Here is a 22,847-nt window from a genome sequence, read left to right as displayed (position 1 = left end):
CTGGGTAAGGGGACAGCTTGGCTCAGGATCTGAACACAGTGGTATTTCAGAGCATTCGCTGGGCTAAAGGGCCAATTTCTGCTAATCCGTGTCTCTGTTGAGTACTATCATAACTCTGGTGTGTATTGGAGCCTTTCCGAGGGGGTATGGGATCAATACCCTAAAACTTGCCCCACAAATGCAATCATAATGGCAGCCCCTGTCTCTGGAGTGCCCTGGCCCACATTCATCCAGCTACTCTAGCTAGCTCAGCTCTGGACACTTGCCTGTGAAACTCTCCTGATTCCAGAGCAGATGGAGCCAGGAAGGCTTCCCCTGGCCCTGTCTGTGTCCCCTGCTAGGCCCTCTTCCCCTCCCAGCCCTGAGCCCTGTAAGAAGCACTGGTTGGATGAGCAGACCAAGAAGCATGCATGCATGTGATCCCTTCCCTGAGGGCCAGGTCCCTGTGGGGTCAGGCTAGGACAGAGGCTGCTCAGGAGCAGGGGGGAGGCTGCAGAGCTGGAACACCTCATGTTGACACCAGGGTCACAGGGCGAGCCCCGTGGCCTGTGACAACGTCTTGAGCAATCAGGAAACGTGTGAGTAATGCAGCCTGCCTGCTGCTCCAAGTCCCAGGCAAGAAAATACCCCAGGACTGGAGTGTGGCCGCTCACTCTCGTCTTGGTTGAGAAACCATCTCCAGCTCTTTTCCTGTGCAGCTGTTTCCCCTGGTGACATTAAGTCACCACGCTCACCGCCTGCTCTTCTGGGGACCAGAGTTTGGAATGGACCAAACCACAGGCTCTGGGCTGGCTCGCACCCAGCAGTCAAGCCTGGAAAGGGCTGGAGCCTGGGGAAGGGGGACCTAGGGGCAGAGGCTACAGTGGTTCCTCCTTCCTCACCTACACCCTGTTCCTTCCCCTGAGGGATCTGGGGGTCCTTCTGGAAGGGATGTGTGAACTTCAGAAAGAGGGACAGGAGAAGGGCCAAGGGGAATCTGTTGGACCAGGTGACTTCCTGCAGAAACTTTTCCTGGAAGAAAGAGCTCTTTCCCCTGGCCTGTGAGTGGTTTGGGCAAAGGAAGGAGGGAGGTAGTGGTCTCTTCAAGGTCGGGGGTAGAGCTGGCCCTACCCTTTGTCCCCATGCAGGCTGCCCTCCCAGCTGTGGCCCTGGATCTTCCCTCCCTGCTCTCCTTCCCAGAATCCCTGGGCATTTCCCAGGGGCTGCTCTGGGACAGGCACTGAGGAGGTGTGTCGAGCACTGGAGGTCGGCACTCTCCAGAAGGTGCCTGTTGCATCACACACATGTTGCTGGACTGTCACTAGCCCAGTGTGGCTGGCCCACAGCCAGGTGCCCTCACAACAGTGGCTCTCTCCAAGTATGATGGTGCACACCTGTCACCCCAGATCTTTGGGAGGCTGAGGCAAAAGAATCACAAAACAAAACACAACAAATCAAAACATAACAACAGAGGCTGTCCACCCTGGCTGCACCCAGGGGAGCTCTGATAACCAGTCCCTGTGTCTCACCCTGCAGCTCTGATGGACCAGTCTGGTGTGTATGGTGGTTCTGGGGCTTTGAAAAGCTCCTCTGGAGACACTTCTTGCAGCCAAGCGCAAGAGCACTACTTCTGAAGACAGCCGCACATTCCTAGGCCCAGGGTCATTGGAGGGAAGCTTTGTTGCTGCCACCCCAAGGGAGGTTTCTCTCAAAGAGGCACATCTGCCAATTAGTTTCGACATAGAAAGAGAAGATGCACATGGGTCCCAAAGCCCAAACGTGGACAACTTCATTACTCACAGAACTATAGCACTGTCTAGATCATGCACTGCTCAAAAGTGTCCAGTAGAGGGGGTGAGGGGGCTGGTTTTGGGCTCTTCAAGCAAATCCAGGGGTTCTAGCCTTGGGTCCCGGGCAGGGTGCAGCCACGTAGGAAGCAGAGCCCAGCTTTCCTGTTCCAGAGGCTGCCGAAGGACCAGAGCTAGCTAGCCTTTGTGCTGCAGAGCTGGGAACAGTGGTCCCCTGACCCTTAAGTACCTGTCCACCACCAGTGTCCCCTGCCTGTCTCTGGTCCCTCACATGTTACCAAAGGTCTTTTGGCAGCTCCCAGCCTCTTTCTAGTTCTTCCTTTCCATCCGGGGAGTATACTGGACCACCCATCCGGCACCCATGAGCAAGAGGCCTGATCTTTGTTTCCAGGAATTTTGCAAGCTGTAGGTTTAAGGAAGACATCACTAGAAAATAAATTATATCAACTTGGAGTTAAATAAATTGTATTTCAAACACAGCCAACAAATTTTCAACTCACTACTATCTAATCATTGAACTTCACCTGGAGAACACTATGTATTGGGTAGATTCGCATCTTTTCGCAGTGCTTTCGGTGACACAATGCTGGAAGTTTGTAATTGGCCACGCTGGGAGTATACACACCAAGTAAATCAGCCAGAGCTACAAACCAGGCTGAGGACATGGGTTTTCTTCCCAAAGGCCACCTTGGAAGTTATATGTAGGGAGAGGTCAGAGTCACACAAAGTAGGTCCCTGAAGAACCAAAGCATGGCTAGTAGCTGTCATCTTTCCACCTCCTTCTAGACCATGCCCAAGGCCACAGGGACCTGCTACATGCACTGGGATACCAGGGAGCCGGCACCTGTCCCTTAAGCATCATGGGCAGGAGGAGGGGATGGGTGCCGCCAGCACAGCTTCCCAGGCACTGCTGGCTGGCCCTGACCTTACTTGGCTCCAACAAGGAAGTGAGTCTGCAATGACTTCCCCTCCCTGAAACACAGGGAAGGAGTCAAATTTTAGGAGATGATGAATCACCAATCTGGTCAGTTTTACATTGCTGAAAACCAGACCTTTTCCCTGGTGAAAACAGCTGCAGTCATGGAGAGGCTGGGATGGAACAGATGGAAAGAATGGGAATTTCCCAGGTGCCTTTGCACTCCCTGACATCTCTCCTGTGGTGGTTACATTCCTGGTCCCATCCCTCAGGTGAACACTGCTCACCCTGGGCACCTCTGCCCCCTCCCCCTCAACCTTCCTCCTTTTGCATCTGCTGCACTCCCTGCTTCCTTTCTCTAGGGCAATAGACTCAGTCTCCCTGCTTTCAAGACCTTGGAGGGAAGTGGAACTCGGTTTTGGCTGCACCATATCCATTTCTTTCCCGACTGGGAGCAATGCCCCATCTCCCTCTGTAAGGCCATAAGGAACTGATCTGCTCTGTCCCTGGCAGGCAGGCACATGTGGCCATGTGACCCAGGCTCTGCCAACTGCATGCCCCTGGCTGGGTTTTGAATCTCCTAGATAGAATGGATTTCACAGCTGAGACAGGGATGCTATCTTGTCGTGACATGGCGCCTTCCGGCGTTAGAGGTGTCCTGTCCACACGCTGTCTGCTGGAAGAGGACTGCTAGCTTTTAGGTCCCCTGCAGCCACTGTCATTCCTGTCCCTGAGCCTGGCTCTCCAGCCCCTGAAGGTGTCATAAACTTCCAGTCATTTCCTGTCCTGGCTTTAGCTGGTCCATGTTGCCTTTTTGTGACTTGCAACCCCAGAATTCGAACTGAGGTCCAGATTCTTATATTCTTTTTCTCTCTCACTTTTTATCATCCTGAAGCTGCCCCGAGGGTACTCTCTCCCACTTCCTCCTTCTCCCGCTGAAGTCACTTCCTTCCCTGTCTGCAAATTCTGCCATCACCTGATCACTGCACATCTTCCTTCCAGGCTCGGCTCTGGCCTCTTTGGCCTGGCATGTATTTGGTGTTGGGTAGGACTGATGGTGATCTCAGCTGCCTCTCACATCCGGGTGCTGCTGGATGAGCCCCTTTCTCTGACACTCCTTCCTTCTCTTTCTTTTACATTTCTTCTCCGCTGTTCCAAAGCCCACTCTTGCTTGGCTGTCCACCTGTGGCCTGCATAGACCACTTTACCTGTCCGGTCTCCAGGGGCTCTGCTCCTAGGGCCTCACCTGTCTCAGTGGGGCTTTTGGGGAAGCAGTTTATCCCAATCATTAGGCTATGGTTCCTGTGATGTCACCACCATCACGGGGCTGAAACTTTTCCTGCAGTCATCGATGAGCATCTCCCTGCCAAGTTCCATAACTCCCAAACTCCCCTGATACCACTCACAGAATGGGCGCTCTTGGGCTTTACCATTTCCTAGGCAACCGGTGACTTCATTAACCATAGCTCCAGCTCCTCTCATGCAGCAGCACCCCTCTGCAGGGACTGTCTCTGCTCACTGCCCCAGTCACTCTCCTTAGTTTCTGGGTCACTGACAGAGCCCAAGGGGAGGCCACTTAAGCCAAACCTAAGTGGTCACTCTTGCTAATCCTCTGATCGGAGCAGATCTCATGCTGGCCTGGTCTCCTGGTCTGATCCTGCCCTCCAAGGGACACCTAAGTGGGGATGGTGAGAAGAGAGCGGGATGTAAGTTTATGCTGTTCATAAACTTTGACGGACCGCTAAGAAGGATGTAAAAAAAGAAAAAGAAAAGCCAAGACAAAACTGAGAACCTTCAGCACTCAGGGCTTGCTGAGTGGAGAGAGGGCTTACTCAGGAGAGCTAACCTGGCCCGGCAGCGGGTAGAAAGACTCTGGAGGTAGCGTGCTGTGGAAGCCAGGACAGTGGTGTGGGGGGGGTCACTCTCCATAGGGCTTGTGAGAGGATCAGATGACAGAGCAGGGGACAGTAGTCAGTGGGCATGGCCAAGGAGAGATGTTCTGGAACTAACAGGACTAAATGGACACTGCCAGACTCTGTGGGTTGGGATTCTTGGTGAAGCCTAATTCCAGCAGTATCATGGACTACACATTCCCCACATCCCTCCGTAACAAAACAAAACAACTCCCCAAACTAAAAATGCTGAATAGGATTTTCAAGACCCATGTTTTAAAATAAATAGGTGAGGCATGAAATCAGTGAAATGGCAGAGTAAGGAATTTTAAATGTCTGTCCCTCCACTCTGTGCCAACAACAAAATATGCCCTAAACTGGCAAATCAGCATTTTAGGACTTCAGACATTAACCAAAAACCTGGATCAACCAGGGGAATCTTTAATCAGAAAAACTCAGCGGGTAGATCAACTTAACGATTTTCACCTTATGGCAACATGAAGATAATACACGTTTGATAGAAATTGTACTTTGAATTGTGGTCTTGTCCCAGGCTAATGATGCACTGTGTGTACTCTGTGGCGACACTGGCTGGAGGCAGTGAGCTGCAGCTCCTTGTCAGCCACGGCACTGGCAGAGGAAGAGACAGTGCTGGGCAGATAAGTGTGCCCGACGCAGTCTGGACCTCGGCTGTCTTCAGCTTATGACAGCTTCTGGGGCAGTCACCCACTATCGGGGGAAGAGCATCTGTGTGTCAGATTGCACCCCACACTGGAGTGGGCATGTGGCCAATAACCTCCTGCCTTTGGAAATACCACTTCCCTGTTCACAGCCTGGTACAGCTCACAGGCAGGGTCTAGGTGTGAATGCAATGGAATAGAGCAGGAAAGTGAGGCAGCTTCAGAGGAACTGACACCAGGGACACACTCCTGTGCCCCATGCCGAGAAAGAGCAGCATTTACAGTTTAGGGTACACCAAGTACCAGTGCCAAGGGGACCTGGTTCCCATCACTCTGCAGAAGCAAATGATCTTGGCTTCCCATCTGACTAAAGCTCTCTTGGACACATTGTGCTATCATTGTGACAGTGCCTGGGCTTTGGAATTGGACAGTTCTGGATCAAAACCTGGCAGCGTCATGTCCTGGACACACCACTCCATCTCTTGGTGGCTCTGTTATCTCAGCTGTCCCCGCCTAGGGCTATCCTGGAGATCAAGAATTTAAAGTATGTAGCACTATGCTTAGTGCATATTTAGCCCTCCAAAAAACACAGGCACGTAGCTTCCTTCACACTGGTTCTCCTCAGACAGCTGGAGGAGCAGGTCCCGCATTCCTGAGATCCCTGAGGTATGAAGGAAGTGGCTGGAGATGTAGCTCAGTGGTATAGAGTACTTGCTTAGCATGCATGAGGCCCTAACTTCAATCTCCAGCACCACAAAAAAAGTGACAAAGTAGTGAGAAGGAAGAGGACACAGGCATGAGCCATGCCTCCATCCTCCCATCCTCCAGGGTGGTGATTTGTAAGAGTCCTGGAGAATACTTCAGTGTTGGAGCCCAGGACACCTGAGTTCAAAGCCTTCGTGTGGGCCATGCTGCAATGTGGGCCGGTCATTGTCTTCTCGGACCTTTGGCTTCCTTACATGTACAGCGGGGCCAAGAGCCACCTTATAGAAATCCTCCATGACCCTTCACTCCTTCACAGCAGCGATGCATATTTATGTCTTCAAGTCTCACTTGTGGGCCAGGTTGTAAGCTCTGGGGCCTCTCAAGTACCTTCCTCTTGCGCGTACCTAGCCAGCAGACCTTGCCTGTCCCTTCTGGGCTGCCTAGCCTGGCTAGTTCTCTGAGCATGAGCTAGGAATTCAGAAGTGTGGCTGCCTCTCTGCTGTCCCCTGGTGGCCAGCACAGATTGAGGATGGGAGCGGCAATGAGGGACGCTGGCCCGTAGCAGGTTTGGTTCCAGTTCTACTGTCTTCACTCTCCTACTGGGTCCTTAAGAAAAGATGTCACTCCTGGTCCGCGCTGTGTCCCCAGAGGCCTTAGGACTGTGTTAGGTTGATGCCTGAGTCATACCCGATGAGCTTGAGATGTTCCTTTGGTTAGAGGTTGGAATTGGTGGTGGGTGTGGACTGAATGACAGAGCTACCTGGGGTCCAGGCAGGGGACACTCTTCCCCTTCAGAGCCCTTGGAAGGAAAGGGGTGACCTGCATGAGAAGGCCACCAGGGCCTCTCCCCATACACCTGGTCTCAGAGTGGGCCTGGGTTGACACCGAAACTGCCCCAGAGAGAGTGTCCTCTCTCAAGAGGAACCAAAAGAAGAAACCAGCACACAATATCCTGTGACTCACTGACTGTCACACTTCTGCAGGGGCAGTCAAATCAGTCCCAAAATATCACTTCCTGAAATGACTGGTGGTTAGAATTGTTTTTTTCCTTCATGTAAAATACTGGGTATGTGTGTATTTTCTGTGATTTGGCTTGACTCATATCTTGTGGTCACACATGGCTTTCACCACCAGCATGGCCACTTGGCCCTGTCCAGGCCCCGTCCCCTCTTCTTTAGAATGGGGACATGTATACCATCTGGCCTGGTCAACACCTGGTCTCCAAACATTAGGCCCCACCTAGCGTGGAAGCCCCTAGCATGCAGCTTTACGGATTTATGAAGCCAGCTCATGAACTGCAATACTGCAAGATGGGGAAAGAGCTGTGCTGTGCTTAGGGTGTGAGTCCCAGGACAGACGGACCTGGATTCAAGGCCAGGCCCCCCTGACTCCTGTAGCTGTGCCCGGTTATTCGCTAGATGGGGTAGGGGTCAGGTCATGATCACACCCATCTCAGACTACTGTTCAAGCAAGGTACCTGTGACAGTGACATTGAATTGTCAACTTGATTAGCTTGAGTGCCACTGGGGGATTAGTAAAGCACACTCTGGGTGTATCTGAGTGGGTCTTGGAGGAGTGACCCTGGGTAGTATACCTGGCATCTCTCCCGTTCCTCTCTGGCATTCTGCCTCTGTTCTGCTTCTGGGCCATCATGAACTAAGCAGCTTTGCTCTGCCAAGCCCTTCTGCCATGTTTCTTCCTGGTGCCAGCCAGCCTACCATGGACCAAAACTCCGAGACCAGGGGCCAAGTTAAAGCCTCTTTTAAGTTTCCAGTGTCTCTATTTTGTACCAGTAACAGAAAAGCTGATTAGTACAATCCCCATTAGAGTTCCCCAGCACACAGAACCTGGTCCATAGGTGGGATTTAACAATAACCTAAACACCTATCCCTGCTGTTACGGGTGAGTAAAGGGACAAGAGCCCGCTATGAATGACTTCCTCTGACTTCACAGCCCTGTGAGCTGAGTCTCATCCCCATTTCACATATGAAGAAGCTGAGGCTTCAAGAAGACCTGGAGCCAGTGACTTTGCATTCATCCTGAGAACCTGTTCTTAACATGCCTGCTGGTTCTCTAAGGACTAGACTGGATGGTGACCACCTGCCCTTTGTGAAGGAGAGCATCATGCACCCCTGCTCTGCCGGGCCTTTTCTTTGGGAACAAACTCAGACAGGGGAAGATCTGATGATGTGTCAGCCTCTGAAGACCCAATGGGCTGGTCTCTGTACACACCCAGCCATCCCCAGGGCCCCTGGAGCCCCAACACAGGAGCATGCTCATGCCGATAGCACACCATTATCACCCAGAACAGATAATGCTTCCTCAAATGCTAAGCTCATGTCAGGAAATTCAGCCTGCCAGACCTGGGTAAATAAGTTTCCAATTCTTAAAAGCAGCCATGTCCCTTCTTTGGTAGATTGACTGCAAATATCTTCCAGGTGTGGTAGCACATGCCCGTAATCCCAGAACTCTGGGTGGCAGAGGCAGGAGGTTGTCCAAGCCAGCCTGGGCAACTTAGCAAGTACCTGCTTAAAAATAAAAGAATGAACAAGGCTGGGGGAAGAAGTTCAGTGTGAAGGCTCTGGGTTCAACCCTTAGTGCTGCAAACAAGACAAAATCTTCCAAATTTCTGACATGCCTCTGCTTCCATGACAGACCTGTGGCCTCATCAAGCCCATTTCTACCCTTGTTGACAGCTGGGAAGCACTGCAAACTGGAGCAAGGCCACCTTGTCCCCAGCCCCAGCAGACATGCCTGCAAACAGGCCCAGAGGCCAGAACTGTTTACCATCTGAGGCCCTGAGTTTCTGTGCTGGTTTGTGATAGCGATATCGCCGCAGGGACAGAAGACAAACTCCCAGGCCCTTGACCTGTTGCTCATTAAAAGCTTGATTTGTGTTGTCTTTTGAGGCAGTCAGGGATTTAAAAGGGGCCCACAGATGCCCAACAAATAACTAAAAACACGCAAAGCCTGAGCTTTGTTTATTACCGGACACGCTGGGCTCTGCACACAGGCCTGGTGGTCACTTCGAGAATGTGGATGGAAAAGCCAGATTAGCCCTATATTTACAAAGCCTATCTCATCCCCCTTTAAGCCCAGAACACTGAGATAAGAGATTTATGGAGACATTCAACCATCCATGAGCACCCTGAAGTCCCCAGTCATTGTCCTCGACCTGTGGTCAGCTGGATTCCCGCAAAGTCTGCACTAGAGTGAGACTGCTCCATACAGGGACAATGGTCTCAGGGAGCCTGAATAGTCTCCTCAAGCAATGAGGGTGTCTCCAGAGCTATTCTGCAAGCAGCCCTGAGATAACGATCAGCCAGACATCAGCCCACCCCAGCGGATCCGTAAAATCCAGCCCTGTTCTGTGAGTGGATCTTCATTACAGCAGTGTCCCATCAGCTCCACAAACTGCAGCTGCTTCCTTATTTGTGATCTGCCTGTGCTGCTCACTGATGTTTCTCTGTGATGAGCGTTGACTCTACGGACCGACTGTATGCGTTTGGGGGAAGCGGCCGGTGAGTTGAGGTCTTCATTTCCTCTTTGTCCGCCTTGGACACCATTTAGTGACACTGCAGTTGCCAACCCTGCCTCCTACGTTGGATCTGGATCCAGTTGTAACACAGCCTCCTCCTCCCTCCTGGGAGCCCAGTGTGTGGGCCAGACACAGTGTCAGTGAGCAAGAGGTGGGGACTGTGTTGTCCCCCGGCCTAAACCTCTAGGTCTCTTCTGGACTCATGGTGGCCCCCACGTCTTGGGATCACTCTGAAGAGTTGAGCAGAGTGGATGGCTTCCAGATGGCCCTGAAATCCTACAGGCTTCACTCGGTGGTGGCTGCTGGTGGAGCCACACTGACACTTGGGAAGTCTTTGCCATTGGAGCTGGCGCCCTGGTTGAGGTCTCAAATCCATGGCATCATCGCCAGAGCTTCCTGGAAAGCAGAAGAGATTTCATCGCTTTGCCCATAACTGAGGCTGCACATGCCCAGTGGGAGGTGCCAACAGAGGAGGGACAGTGGCATCTCTAGGGGGGGCACTGGAGGGTGTGGTGTAATATTGGGAGCTGCGGGTGGGGTAGATATTTGGTCTTCACAGCTGGGTCCTGGTACAGAGCTCCGGAAGTCCTTGGGATTTCCCGAATGATGGAGTGAAGGGAGGGACTTTTGCGTTCCCTCCAAGCCTCTTCCATAGGCACCTGCATCTTTGTCAGTGAGGGAACTTGGGAGGACTGGAAGTGACTGCCAAGGCAGCGAACTCAGGGACGAGAGGGCTGGACCTCTCAGCCTCAACCTCCTCCAGGAAGAGGGGGCTGGACAGAGGTTCTGTTGCCAGGAACCATGAATTTGATCCATCATGTAGAGAAGACTCAACGACAGGTTCAGGTGCTTCCAGATCGGGCCCCTCAGAAGGCAACGATGCTCCACCCTTCCTATGCCCTTCCCATCTCTTCCATCCAGCTCTTCCTTGGCTGCACTCTGTAAGTCATTCAAGTGAATGAAACTGAGATGGGGTTGGTGCCCTGAATGTTGGGCAGAAGTGTGGGTGTCTGGACACCCATTTGCAACAAGTGTCTGAAATGAGACTGTGCTGACTTTACCTAGTTCCTGTCAGAATTGGGTGAAATTAAATTGTTGGACACCTTATTGGTGTCAGACAGTCTGAGGATGCTTGTCCTCTCCAGGGGTAGGCCCTCAAGCATGGGGCCTGCCTCCTTCCCTTCAGAGCTGGACAGAGAGGACAGAGGAGGTTCTCCATGAAGAGGAAGGGGCCCCTCTGTCTTCTGCACTCAGGGCCCTGCCCTGCCTGGGAGCTGCCTGAGGAATCAGTCTTGAGGCAAAGGTAAGAACATCTGGACTCAGAGAACAAGGCAATGGGCACAGCTGGCAGCAGTGACCAACATCTGGCCTCAAATTTTTTCCTTGCAGTAGCAAGCAGATCAGTTTTATGGGCACTGGGGTGCCTGGTGGCCACCTTTGCTCAGCACAGCCCTGCCTTCCCAGTGCTGGTCTGATGTGGCCAGGAGCATGTGGCATCTGGGGCAGGGGTGCAGTGTCTGCCCTTGGCGAATGTCACAACCCTTACTCTGGCAGTCACTATTTGCTGAGCCAGGTGCCATTGTCCTGTGTCTCACATGTGGCTGCCGAGAAACGCTGTGTGAATTCCTACTTGTGGAAGAGAGTGGCTCTCAGAGGCAGCGAGGCACGGGTGCCAGGGCGTCACGGCTTCCACCTGCCAGGCTGCCATACCAGGTGGCCCCATCTGTTCCTGCAGCAAGGATGGCCTAGTTGTCTACCTCATGCTCTTTTTGTGTGATTGAGCTGACTGTGCTTTGTTGGCTCTGCCCCTGCACTCTGAGACCCCAAACCAACGCAGAGGCCCAGAAATCTGCTTTCAGGAAATAAATTCTTCTTGGAGACTCTGCATCCAGTTCTCCATATGGCCCTGTGATCATCTTGGTGTGAACATAGGCTATGGGGCAGCAGAGATGCAGCTGGAGGGAAAGGAGGAAGCTTGCTTTCTCAGCCATCAGCCCAGGCAGTCTGCTCTGAGAGGACACCATCCACTGGATGACACCCCCAGTCCCTCAGGGCTCCTGGCAGTGTCCCTTGTGGAGGAAGGAAGGTCACCCACTGCATTACTTGTAAATGACTAGAGATGCCGGCTTTTCTGTTGCCACCCAGATGGCCCCAAGACTGAGCAGCCCCAGCTGCTGAGAGGTGGCCTCGCCTGCTCCGGGAGTGTCCTGGATTAGGGTGCACTCCCTTCCTGGGGAGCCGCCCCCAGGCTGCTTGGTGTGGGGTATGGAGGCTTGGCCTTCCTGCTCCAACTTAGGGTGGCCCTGAAGGCTTAGCTCAGAGCTAAGTCGTGGGGCCTGGCGCCACAGCACAACTCCTTCATTCCCATCTGCGCATTTGCCGCCTGGATTGCTCTGGACCGAGGGCGCAGTCGCAGAGGGGATGCCCATGCTGCCCTTCCATTCTGTCCTCATCCACTAGAGCCTGACACATGTGTCACAGTCCTCTGGTGGTGACAGAAGTTGTTTCTGCTTCATGCTTCCTATACTGCTTGAATTCTTTCCAAGAGCATTTGAGGATAGCTAGCTGACTGTGTGCTGGGCTCCGAGGCTGGGTCCTGGTGTCCAGAGTCCCCACCATTCCACTTAAAAAAATTCTGATGGTCACAGCCAGAGACTAACAGTAGGAGTCTATTGTTTGTCTGAAAGGGGATTCCTATTTACCCAGGGTGTACCCAAGCCCTGTGAATCTGTTTTCTATGAGATATTTGATCATTATTGCAGTCTTATGGGATACAGCCCATTACTATGTGAGATGTGATGAAAGTATATGGTGAATACCTAATTTAAAAAGTGTATTATAGAAAAAGACACATTGCTATTAATCCCCTCAAAATGTTCCCTGTCTTTGAACATACTTCTCCCATTGCTTTTGCCACTTTCTGGAGGACTTCTGGAAATCTGCCTTCCTGAGTGTCTTTACAAAGTATGATAAATACAGTGTATGCTACGCTGAGTGCCATCCAACTGAAAGGAAGGCTCATGATCAACATGATAGTGTGTTCTCATCCACCTTGTTCACCGGTTCTGGCACCCTGTAACTTCTGGCTCTTCCCCCAAAGTCAAAATGACCATGGAAGACAAATATTTTGAATTGATTCAGGACATCAAGGCAGCTACAACAGCACAGCTAAAGACACTCAGGAAAGAGGACTCCAGAACTGCTTCAGAAAGTAGCAAGAACAATGGGATAAGTGTGTTCAAAGTGCGGGAGAGGGTTTTGAAGGGGATTAACGGCAAAGTGTCTTCTACTGCAAAAACATTTTTAAGAATGTAAAAACATTCAGTATATTTTTTGATCACACACGTATCACCCAGATGAGACCGCCACGTGAGCAAATGGTAGAATCAGGATCTGCACCCTGACCTGGCTTTCTCTAAAGACTGTTTTTTATCTTTTACAACTGGCAAAATGAAGTCAGTGGCAGGGTGAGGGCTGGCTCTCCCTGTGGACAGTCCACCTGGAATCTTGTCAGCCACCACCCTCAGAGGAAGACTCTCATGTGAACAGGGGCTGGGTCATGCCTGGGCACCTGGGAGGAGTGGAGTGGAGTCTGGGCAGCAGGAAGGACCTGGTCTTAACTGAGTGCTGGGCGTAATGGTCTCCAGGGTGGTCTTGGAAGGCATCGGGAGCATCTGCGTCCTTATATCCATCCTCACCTTCTTCCCAGGCCACCAGGCTGCTGCCTCCCACCCTTGTTCTATGGTAACTAGTACTTGTAGTCTTATAAGATACAGCTGTTACTACATGATATGTGATGGAACTATATGATGAATACCTAAATTAAAAAGTGTTTTATAGTAAAAGACACATTGCTATTAGTCCCATTAAAATGTTCCCCTGTCACAGTGTGACAGCCAAACTGTCAGGAGAAGCCACTCTGGACTCCTCTCCCAGCCATGCTGGGGGTGCTGATGGTTAAGTGTAGATCTTGGGGTGTGACCCAGGTGTGCAGTCATTGTCCATAAAGGCAGAGGTAGAGAGGGGTCAGTTCAGGTTGGGGCTAATTCTGCCTGTGTCACTCAACAGTCCTGTGCCTCAGGAGTCAGTGAGCCCCCTGGTCCTCTGCTCACTTATCCTGCCCCCAGGGAGGCCCTATTCAGCCTACAGAGCTGGGTGTCTGAATGAGCCCACAAGAGGACAAACCATCCCTGAGAGCTGTGGACCTCCCCGCAGTTCCCATCTCACAGCTCCCTAGGCTTGTGTTTCTTCAAGCTGGGCAGGGGCAGAAGTCACCAAAAGGGGCTGATTCTTTGAGGACAGCTGCTGACTAAGCCCTGACTTGGCCCAGCTGTGGGCAGTGGGCAGTGGGCAGTGCATCTGCATGGCATCTGTGCAGGCACTTGCAGAGCATGTGGCCTGGCTTCCTTGGCCCAGGCTCTTCACTGCTCCCCAGTAAAATAGGTGCTGAGTTGTGTCCCACAAAACTCAGAGATTAAAATTTCCCAGTCTGAGGCCCTCTGGATGCGAGTGCATTTGGAGATCTAAATGTCAGTGCTAAAACCATACAATTTCTAGAAGCAAAGAGAAAATATTTATAATTTTGGGTTAGGCAAAAGTCTTAAATATTACATCCAAAATATGATTTACAAAAGAAAAAATAGATAAGCTATACATCACCAAAACTTAAAAATTTTCTATTTCAAATATCAAGTACACTATTAAAAAAATGAACAGTCAGACCATGGACTGGGAGAAAAATATTTGCAAATCATCTGTCTGATGAAATATTTATACCTAGAACATAGAAAAATGCTTACAAATTTAATAAAACAGACCAATTATAAAAGAGCAAAAAATTTGAATAAGTACATTGCCAAAGAAAATATATAAATGGCTGATAAACACAGGAAAAGAGTATCAGCATCATTAGACAAATGCATTATTTTCCCAATAGTAACTACTTTATATCCACTATGATGGTGTTACAGTTTGGATTTGAGATGTCCTCAAAATGCAGGCATTTAGTTGGCATATGATAGGCTTTGGTAGAAGTGATTGGATCAGGAGGGCTGTAACATCATCAATCTACTGATAATCCACTGATATGATGATTTGATTGCATTTCTGGGAGGAGATGGAAACAAGAGATGGGGCCTGGCCAGAGGGAGTGGTCATGGGGATGTGATTCTGGGGATTATATCAGTCCCCCTTTTTTTCTCTCAGGCTTTTTCCTTTTCTCTCTCCCCACCTTCTGGCAGCATGACACGAACAGCTCTGCCTCACCACATACGCTTTGCCATGCTGATCTGCTTCACAACAGACCCAGAAGCAATGGAGCAAAGAGACCATGGACTGAAGCCACTGAAACCATGAGCCAAAATAAGTATTTTCACCTCTAAGTTGATACTCCTAGATATTTTGTCACAGAGACAAAAAGTTAACACAGATAGCTCCAGTACAAAAAGACAATGACAGGTGTTGGCAAGGTGGTGGGAATACAAAATGGTAGAGACTTCGAAAAATATTTTGAGAGCATCTTAAAAAAAATCAAACAAACTGCTCACAAGAGAAACACAGGCAAATAGGCACAGAAACACATGAGTGAGAGTGTTCAGAGCAGCATTATTCAGGATGATAAACCCAACTAACAACAAACCTAAAGTCCATCGGCTGGTGAGTGGATAAAAAGAATGTATATCTGCACAATGGCACATTATTCAACCCCTGAGGAGACACATCTGATGCATACAAAAACATAAGCGGAACTCAGAAACTTCAGGCCACGTAAAACAAGCCTAACACAAGAGATGACACAGTATGTGATCCCCTTTATCTGCAATCTCTGGAAAAGGCAAATTCACAGGGACAGAATGGGCACCAGTGGGCTGGAGCTGGGAGTGGGGACTCACTGCAAATGGACATGAAGGAAGTTTTTAGGGGTGACAGAAATGTCTTGAAACTGAACTATCATGATGGTTCTACACATCTATAAATTCACTAAAAAACATGGAATCATGCACTCAGAATAGGTGACTTCTGTCATGAAATTGAGAATTTGATAATAATGGCTATGTGTTGGTTCATAACAAGGGCCATGTGTCAAAGGCCTGGTCGCAGGGGAGCATTGTTGGGAGGTGCTGGGAACTTCAAGAGGGAGCCCCCATGGGAGGTGCTTAGGTCTGGGAGGGGTGCCTTGAGTGGATTGTGGTCCCACCTTCTTGTTGTTCTCTTTTTGACCATGAGGTGAGCATTTTGTATTCTGCACAATTGTGTGGCCTCACCATAGACCCAAAGCAACAGCACCAGTGGCTCATGGGCAAGCACAAAAACTGGGAGAGACAAGGAAACCTTTTTTGTTATAAGTTTCTCATGTCAGGTGTTTTGTTATGGTGATGGAGAGGTGACTGTCTGAGCTACAAGCTACTCAGAAATGTGAATTGGGAAGAAGCACAAGGAAGTCAGAGAGGAGCAGCAGAGTGCAGTCATGGGTGCCCCCCTGGACAGATGGCAGGACTGCACTTCCTGAGCTCCTTGTGGGTAGCTGGGCAGTGTGAGTCACAGCTGCACATGGCATGAGACATGTGTCTTTCCAGGCTGAGGACGTCTCTGTCCATCTGAGACCTTCCAAGCTCACCCTTGGGCCTCCTTCCTGGCAGCCACGAGCTGTGAACCTGGCTGTCCATCAGTCAGGGGCTCACTCAGTCACTGTGATGGGCAGGAGGCAGCCCTCCACCTGGCCCGCGACTGGTGACTGTGTGACCTGTCCCGTTCTCCCAGATTCAGCAGAGAGGAGCGCAGGGTAAACATGCCCAGGAGGTGCTCAGGAATTTGAGAACCAGGCGGCTGTCTGGGGAATTGGTCTAGAGTTGGGCAGTGTACCCTCAAGCCTGGCATATCCAGCCAGTGCCAGGAATCTAGTGTGGCTGGGGCAGAGCCTGAGGAGCCGGGCTGGAGACAATGTGCCCACCTCAAGGGCTGTGTGGAGGAGGCTGGAAGAACAATGGAAAAACAGCGAGTGGCATGGGAACCACAGAAAGATGCAGAGCAAGGGACGGGTTGGGAGGACCTCAAGCTTGAGCTCAACCTAGGTGACTTTGTGAATGAGTGAGACCCTGTTATAAGATAAAGAATGAAAAAGAGCTAAGGATGTTGCTCAGTGGGAAGGCCTTGGGTTTAATCTTCAGGATGAGAAAAAAAGTCCAGATGAGGGCTGATATCATACCCTATTGCCATGCCATTCTTCTATGAACAGCCATGTTTATAACTTTCCTGTTTATAACTTTCAGTCAGTCCTGTTTATAACTTTCCATAGCTCCCTACTGCCCATGAAAAAGAGCACAGGATTCCCGACATGCTACCTGCGTAGCTTTCCCCTGGTTTCCCCTTCCCTCTGCTCCAGGCCCCCTCCCCTGGGCCTCCTGCTCCCCCTGCCTTGGCCATCCCGCCTTGCACAGCAGTGACAGACAGGGCACAGGGCAGGGCGTGACAGATGTCCCTGCTCCAAGCTGCCCAGGCCTTGGTCCTGACTTGGCTTGTGGCAAGGGTCTTGGGGGCCGTAGGAATGGCTGAATTTGGAGCAGCATTCTCCTTTTTTGGGGAGTGGGCTGAGGCTACTGCTGTTTATACCATGGGACTCAGCCATGCAGTGGGTCCTTGTGTATGGGTGGAGTTTGTGCCCAGGACAGCCAGCCACAGGGAGAAGCCACCAGTTGGAGAGAGGGTTAGGCAGGTCAGTGGCCAGAAGTTTGAGGAGCTGGTGAAAAAAGAGGGTGCAGTGGGTGTGAAGTGGCAGGATGAGTCTTGGATCCTTGGGGGAAACCGAAGTTGTTTCCACATCAAAGAAGCTACGAGTGGTGCCATGGTTGTGTGAGAGTTTTAGCAAACTCATGGGTAAGGGACCTGGCTGACATTTGGTTTCCTGTAGGACAGTTCTAGAAGGTTCTGGAAGGTTCTTAACTGGGCAAAATTGTGGGCAAAGTGAAGAAGTGAAGTACAACAGTATAATTTTACCCCCAAGATCCTGCTATTTACCTCAACCCCTTCAAAATGTCAGAGAAGTCTAGATCCTCACAAATCCCCTCAGCTGAGAGAAAAAGAGGGACAGGGAGAGGAAGAAAGAGAACAGAGTCACCGGTGAGATGAAGGATGGGGAGAAGCTGCTTTTCTTAGGGCAGCTGGCTCTCCTTTCTTCTGAAGACCTTCCTGACATGGTATTGCTATTTTTATGGTGCTGCCAAAGTGTCTGAGATCACATAATCCTTACACATTAATCCAGTGCAGAGGAATGATGTATGGACACACGCTATAGGGTGGATGAGCTTTGAAACTATTCTGCTACCTGAAAACCGCTGGGCAAGAGGGGTCACAAACTGCCTGATTCCACCAGTAAGACACCCACAGAGTCAGAAGACAGATCGGTGGCTACCGGGCACACGCTTACTGGGGTGGCGGTTGGGGACAACTGTTCCCTGGGGGTGCAGAAGAGGATGAGAATGTTCCACAGCTAGATAGAGGTGGTGATCATTCTGCATTGAGAATGGACAAATCCCACCAAACTGCGTATTTCAAAGTGGCTCATTTTAAGTTATGTGAATTTCACTGCAATATGAAACAACTTCCCGGCCCTTGCTACACAGTATGATCCTCTGGAACCCAGCCAACCCCCATTCAGCCTGGGTCTCCAAGGAGAAGTCTGGGGAACTATCAAAGCTCTTCAGTGATCCTAGCGGGGCAGGGTGAGGACCCTGCCCGGGTCCCCTTTCCTGTCCTGTCCAGCTGCACTGTGCCCAGGCACCATCACTGTAGGACCAACCTGACCAGCACCTTCCTGCCTGTGACTCGGCCAGACCTCATGAGGCCCTCAGCCAGCACCTATCCCACAGCCCTCAGCCAGCTCCAGCCACACAGCACCCCACTGCATCTAGCAGCCACCACCCAGTCACTTACTGGTACCCCTGACCCTTCCTCCTTGAAACCCAACCGACTGCTCAGCTGCATGGTTTCCAAGCAGGGACGCAGCAGTCCCAGGACATGCAGGCTCCCACAAAGCTCTTGCCTCCCACCCTGGCCATTGGCGGATGCATGACCCTTACTCGGTGTCATCAGAGCTCAGTGCCCCTAACAGTCCTGGTCACTTTGATATCTGTTTTCAGGCAGACGCAGAACAGCTGCCCCAGTTCAGGCATGACTACTGGGCACTGGCCAGCACCCTGGAGAAGAAGAGGGCAGGACCCTGAACATGGATGCTGCTTGGGGCCCTCACCCACAGGACAAAGGAGGCTCCTTTGGCAGCCGTGGCTGACCCCATGGCCCAAGGAAAAAGTCGAGCGCAAAGGCAATAAGAAGGTTCTTACTGAAATATCTGGCCGCGAAGGTCCTCCTTCTGCTGGAAGCGGTCGGCAGCATAACGGAGCTGGCAGTCTGCACAGATTTCTTCTATATCCTTTTTATAAAGCTCCAACCACATCCTCAAACAGACAAGCTAATTCCTGTTTTCCAGTAACAGGAGATCAACATCTATAGAAAAGAAATATATTTAGAATGCCCTTTATCTGGTGTTTTCTTGGATTTCAAGTAAGAAGCCTGCTAGAGGAAAGAGTGCCTGAGAGAAAGTGTGCCCAGGAACTTGGGATGGCCTAGGGGACACCAAAGGGCTTCGGGGAAACTGTCAGTTCCTCAAGTCTGTAAAATGGGAACAATACTGATAGCCTCCTTTCAGAGAAAACAGACACCGATGTCAGTAGAAGGGAGAGACTCAGCCAGTGGCAAAGTCTGTGGCTCATATCTGCTGCTAGCTTTTTTTTTCCCTTCCCAATTGGCTGCCCTGGGTTTATTCAGGGAGCTATGTTTCCAGAAAGCTTGAAAAACAGCAGAGTGCCACGCTGCCTCCTGTTTGCACTGGGAGCCTCCTCTGAGGCACAGCAGCTCCGTGACAGGGACAGCAGGACATGGTCCCATGCACAGATGCAGGGTAAAGCCAGGGGGAGCCTCTGACCAGCACCAGGCTGCAAAGGGCGCATTGCCTGCACTCCCTGCCTAACATTTAACGTCATCAGAACATAAGTGTCTGTCATGGAAAATCGAAAAGCAAAATCTCAGCTGTGAAGTAGCCAGGGGACATTTATGCAGCTATCGTCACTGACACAGTGTCCTGGAATTGTAAGGCAAGGCTGCTTCAAGCATCAGGGCCGGTATCACCATGTAAATACACAGTGTCTGTAAAGCTGGAGGGCAGATGCACACTGGATGCTCTTGCACTACTGCCTTTGGTGTACTGAGCCTAAAGCTATCACTGTGAGAAAGATACAGTAACCCGTTCCTGTTTAAAGACAGAACAAGCCGAGCCAGCACTCAGCATGGTGGCTCCTTCCAGCCCGGCTGTGGGAAGCAGGGGTTCATGTGGGTGTCGCCGCCACAGAAGTGGAGCGGGCTGGGGGCTGCTGGACAGGGCTCAGTGGGTGGCTGTCTTGGGGCTGTGTCTTCTCAGCCCAGGCCTGGTGGGTCTGTGGACAGCTCTTGCCTAGGGGACTCCAGCAAGCAGTGGGGATGGGGCCAGCCTGTGCCTCTGGGGAGGACCTGGAGCCACCAAGAGCAGAAGGTACCAAGGCATTAAGTGCTACATCTAGAAGCGCCCAGTGCGAGAAACCAGAGTGTCCAGAGTGTGAACCCAAGGAGGAGCCCAGGAAACTGAGACAAAGATGGGGTCTCATGGAGAGCTGGAGGAACCAAACATCAGCCCAGAACCTTGCAGCCGGGACAGACCCAGAGTGACACTTCCCCGTGCTCCTTAAGCGCCAGGGCTGGGGAGTAGGGGAGGTTGCCATGCCATGACGCAGAGTGGTGGGAGGTTTGGAATGAATCCTGGAGCCCCAAGCTTAGCTTTTCCCTTTTTCTAGTGTGAAGTAAAAAGAGTCAGATTTAGCAAATACAAATACAGCGTGCCCAGCTAACTTTGTTGTATAAGTATGTTCCAAATATTGCCTGGGGTACACGTTCTGCTAAGAAGGCACCTATCTGTTACCTGAGCACTGTTCAGGTTTAATGGGGTGCCCTGTGTTTTATTTGGAAAACTTACACCTTTTGAGTACCTGACTGTCTGTCTATCTATATATTTATCTATCATCTATCTATCTATAACCTATCTATCTATTCACCGTCCACCCATTTTTCAGTATAGGGGAAGAACCTAGAGGTGCTCTACCACTGAGCTACATCCCTAGCCCTTTTAAATCTTTTATTTTGAGGGTCTTGCTATGTTGATCAGGCTGGTGACCCTCCTGCCTCTGCCTCCCAAGTGAATGAGATTACAGGCATGGATGAGTCCTCTTATTTTTAAAATTTTTTAGAAGTGCCAGCTTCTGAGCCAATATTTCTTCTCTTCTGTCCAGCAGGAGGAGAAAAACCTATCTCTCAGTGTCTCTCCTAGAAGTGCCAGGGAACTGTGCCTCCCTACACTCCCAAAGCCTCCTCTGGCCTCCAGGCCACACTTTGGGCCAGGAACTGGCCACCCCAGAACCCATCCAAGTGGATGGAACATTGGGACACCCTAATTGGCTAAAGTCAACCTGGTCTCCCCTGGAGCCATGGGGAAGAAGTGGGTGCCAGGTGCTAGGGGAAAGGGCTCTGACCTGCAGTGCCCCTGCGGGGGGGGAGGGGCAGAAGGGGCACCTTTCAGGGAAGAAGGGGCCAAAGACCCACCCGCTCCCCTCACCCACCTTCTCTGCAGCAGGGTCAGAAGCAGGTCGCAGGCCCAGCCGCTGCCGAAGGGCAGATGGGAGGGAGCTGGGCTCTCTGAGGGATGACTCAGCCCTGGCCACGGCCCGCCCAGTCAGTGCTGGCGACCCGGTCTTCCTGGACCCAGGCCAATACCCCGTGCCCTGCCTCAGCCCACCTGCAGACCTTTTTAATAACGACAGCCAGCGCCTATTAAACGCCAATTGTGTGCCAGGCACACTACCCCGTCACCTGCCAGCACCCTGCAGAGCACAGGACAGTGACAGTGTGGGGCAGCCCGTGCAGCGTGAGGCCTTGGGAAGGGTCTTCCAGTGGACATACCTGGGAAGGCCGGCCGGGTGCGCTGCCGGAGCTAGCGCGGGTTCTGCTCACCTGGGCCTGAGTCCTGCCTGCCTGCAGGGCAGGGACCCTCTGGCCGCCGGTGGGGACCGCGCGTGCGGCTCGGCCCCTCTTCTCGGTCGGCCCCGGCCCCAGGTTAGAGCGTGTGGGCGGGCGAGAGGGACGCGGCCCGGCGTGGACATGGTCGGGCCTCTGTGTCTCGGAGCACAGCAGTGATGGCAGTGCCTGGGCTGCTGCTGCAGGACGGTGCTGACCGGGCAAGGCCAGGCTGGCGAGCTGGCGGTGCAGAGCGCCCCCTGGCGGCCCCGGCGCGCATCACGTCCCTCCCAGCTGCCGATCCTGTTTTGGTCGGGTGGGGGAAGTCCCGGGTGATCTATACCAAGGGTCTCCGTGGGCAGCTACAGTCACACAGCTTGCCTCCCCAGTGTCCACTATGGGAAGACAAGTCCAACTGGTTCCCAACATTTCAGAGGCATGCAAGGCTAGGAGCGAGGCAGGCAGGTGGCTGCAGGTCTGGCCTCCCCCAGCTCAGCACCCATTTGTATGTTGAGGTACAATGTGGCCTGGGCGAGGGAAGCAGCAAGAAGCTGAGAAGGCCTCACGGGTGAGCCCTCCACGCCTGCTCGTGGAAGGGGTGGTCGGGCTGTGGTGCAGAGAGCCAGGACGATGGAGGGAAGTCGGGGCTGGCTCTTGACACTGATGGTCTTTGGCTGGGTACTGTGCAACCTCTGAGCCCTGGGTCATCTGCAAAGGGTGACAGCAACACCGCTGACCACCTGTTTGCTTGAGCATCAAGCGCTATATCCAGCATGCCCAAGTGGCTTCACCTGTGTTTGTATGTGGCTTTAGAATCAAATTGGTGGTAGGTGGTGGCGTACATGATGACCACCACTAAGGTTAGTGTGTTGGGCCAGGTGTGGTGGCACATGCCTGTAATCCCAGCACTCGGGAGGCTGAGGCAGGAAGATCATTGTGAGTTTGAGACCAGCCTGAGCTACAAACTGAACTCAAGGCCAGCCTGAACTGCATAGAGAGACCCTGTCTGAAAAAAAAAAAAAAAAAAAAAAAAGGTTAGCGTGTTGGACCATGGTGAAGGGGGGCTTAGGGGGGCAGGATCCCCATTGTGCTCCCCTCAGACCCTGCCTTGGGGCCTCTGAAGTGGCTGGGTGGGAATCCAGAACCCAAGCCATGAGTCTGTAACAAAGCTGTCACTGCAGTGGGGTGACCAGCTTCTGTCACATTAGGGACCTGTGTAGGGGCTCAGCTGAGGGTGCT

The 22,847-nt window shown here is 51.9% G+C and overlaps 1 long non-coding RNA gene across 1 annotated transcript; it reads right to left on the bottom strand.

Annotated features, from left to right (window-relative positions):
- Positions 1-8,944: 8,944 nt before the first annotated feature.
- LOC102007599 lies at positions 8,945-21,281 on the bottom strand. The gene is made up of 3 exons (XR_264977.2): positions 21,215-21,281; positions 18,854-19,016; positions 8,945-9,914 (listed from the first exon to the last, which is right to left on the bottom strand). It is a non-coding gene; the product is annotated as an uncharacterized LOC102007599 (long non-coding RNA).
- Between the last annotated feature and the right edge of the window lie 1,566 nt (positions 21,282-22,847).

Source organism: Chinchilla lanigera, unplaced genomic scaffold, assembly GCF_000276665.1.
Source record: "Chinchilla lanigera isolate Chin_1 unplaced genomic scaffold, ChiLan1.0 scaffold00155, whole genome shotgun sequence".
In the NCBI taxonomy this organism is placed as follows: Eukaryota; Metazoa; Chordata; class Mammalia; order Rodentia; family Chinchillidae; genus Chinchilla; species Chinchilla lanigera.
Note: the sequence above shows the minus strand (reverse complement) of the source record. Positions and strands in the feature narration are given on the sequence as shown.